Genomic DNA, 2,818 nt, shown 5'->3' on the forward strand with positions numbered 1-2,818 from the left:
CGTGGGAGACATCGTCGAGCTGTACGTGTGTTGAACGCGGAGGTGCCGTCCGTTCGGCACTAGGATCATCGGTGATCTGAATCACGACGAGTACGACTCCATCAACCCCGTTCACTTGAACGCTTCCGCTTAGCGATCTACAAGGGTATGTAGATGCACTCTCCTTTCTACTCGTTGCTGGTCTCTCCATAGATAGATCTTGGTGATACGTAGGAAATTTTTTGAATTTCTGCTACGTTCCCCAACAGTGGGAAGGGGGGCGGCCCCCTCTAGATGAGATCTAGAGGGGGGCGGCGGCCAAGGGGAGGGGCTTGCCCCCCAAGCAAGGGGGGCGCCCCCTCTAGGGTTCCCCCCCAACCCTAGGCGCATGGGCCAAGGGGGGGTTGCGCCCAGCCCTCTAGGGGCTGGTTCCCTTTCCACTATGGCTCATGAGGCCCTCCGAGAGAGGTGGCCCCTCCCGGTGGACCCCCGGAACCCCTCCGGTGGCCCTGGTACAATACCGATATACCCCCGAACTTTTCCGGTGACCGTATGACAACTTCCCATATATAAATCTTCACCTCCGGACCATTCCGGAACTCCTCGTGACGTCTGGGATCTCATCCGGGACTCCGAACAACATTTGGTAATCACATACAAGTCTTCCTAATGACCCTAGCGTCATCGAACCTTAAGTGTGTAGACCCTACGGGTTCGGGAACCATGCAGACATGACCGAGACAACTCTCCGGCCAATAACCAACAGCGGGATCTGGATACCCATGTTGGCTCCCACATGTTCCATGATGATCTCATCGGATGAACCACGATGTCGAGGATTCAAGCAATCCCATATACAATTTCCTTTGTCAATCGGTACGTTACTTGCCCGAGATTCGATCTTCGGTATCCAATACCTCGTTCAATCTCGTTACCGGCAAGTCACTTTACTCGTTCCATAACACATCATCCCGTGACCAACCCTTAGTCACATTGAGCTCATTACGATGATGTTTTACCGAGTGGGCCCAGAGATACCTCTCCGTCATGCGGAGTGACAAATCCTATAGTCACCCAGTTACGTTGTGACGTTTGGCACACCCAAAGTATTCCTACAGTATCCTAGAGTTGCACAATCTCATGGTCTAAGGAAAAGATACTTGACATTAGAAAAGCTTTAGCAGACGAACTACACGATCTTGCGCTATGCTTAGGATTGGGTCTTGTCCATCACATCATTCTCCTAATGATGTGATCCCATTACAATGACATCCAATGTGCATGGTCAGGAAACCGTAACCATCTATTGATCAACGAGCTAGTCAACTAGAGGCTCACTAGGGACATGTTGTGGTCTATGTATTCACACATGTATTACAATTTCCGGATAACACAATTACAACATGAAAAATAGACAATTATCATGAACAAGGAAATATAATAATAACCATTTTATTATTGCCTCTAGGGCATATTTCCAACAGTCTCCCACTTGCACTAGAGTCAATAATCTAGTTACATTGTGATGAATCGAACACCCATAGAGTTCTGGTGTTGATCATGTTTTGCTCGAGGAAGAGGTTTAGTCAACGGATCTGCGACATTCAGGTCCGTATGCACTTTACAAATATTTATGTCTCCATTTTGAACATTTTCACGAATGGAGTTGAAGCGACACATGATGTGCCTGGTCTTCCTGTGAAACCTGGGCTCCTTGGCAAGGGCAATAGCTCCAGTGTTGTCACAGAAGAGAGTCATCGGGCTCGATGCATTGGGAATAACTCCTAGGTCGGTAATGAACTCCTTCACCCAGATTACTTCTTGTGCTGCCTCTGAGGCTGCCATGTACTCCGCTTCACATGTCGATCCCGCCACGACGCTTTGCTTGCAACTGCACCAGCTGAATGCCCCACCATTCAAAATATACACGTATCCGGTTTGTGACTTAGAGTCATCCAGATCTGTGTCGAAGCTAACATCGACGTAACCCTTTACGACGAGCTCTTCGTCACCTCCATAAATGAGAAACATATCCTTAGTCCTTTTCAGGTGCTTCAAGATATTCTTAACCGCTGTCCAGTGTTCCATGCCGGGATTACTTTGGTACCTTCCTACCAAACTTACAGCAAGGTTTACATCAGGTCTGGTACACAACATGGCATGCATAATAGACCCTATGGTCGAGGCATAGGGGACGACACTCATCTTTTCTCTATCTTCTGTCGTGGTCGGGCATTGAGCCGTGCTCAATCTCACACCTTGCAATACAGGCAAGAACCCCTTCTTGGACTGCTCCATATTGAACTTCTTCAATATCTTATCAAGGTACGTACTTTGTGAAAGACCAATGAGGCGTCTCGATCTATCTCTATAGATCTTGATGCCTAATATATAAGCAGTTTCTCCAAGGTCCTTCATTGAAAAACACTTGTTCAAGTAGGCCTTTATGCTTTCCAAGAATTCTATATCATTTCCCATCAATAGTATGTCATCCACATATAATATGAGAAATGCTACAGAGCTCCCACTCACTTTCTTATAAACACAGGCTTCTTCACAAGTCTGCGTAAACCCAAACGCTTTGATCATCTCATCAAATCGAATGTTCCAACTCCGAGATGCTTGCACCAGCCCATAGATTGAGCGTTGTAGCTTGCACACCTTGTCAATATTCTTAGAATCGACAAAACCTTCCGGCTGCATCATATACAAGTCTTCCTTAAGGAAACCATTAAGGAATGCCGTTTTGACGTCCATTTGCCATATCTCATAATCATAGAATGCGGCAATTGCTAACATGATTCGGACGGACTTCAGCTTCGCCATGGGTGAGAAAGTC

Source organism: Triticum dicoccoides, chromosome 5A, assembly GCF_002162155.2.
Source record: "Triticum dicoccoides isolate Atlit2015 ecotype Zavitan chromosome 5A, WEW_v2.0, whole genome shotgun sequence".
NCBI classification, from domain to species: Eukaryota; Viridiplantae; Streptophyta; class Magnoliopsida; order Poales; family Poaceae; genus Triticum; species Triticum dicoccoides.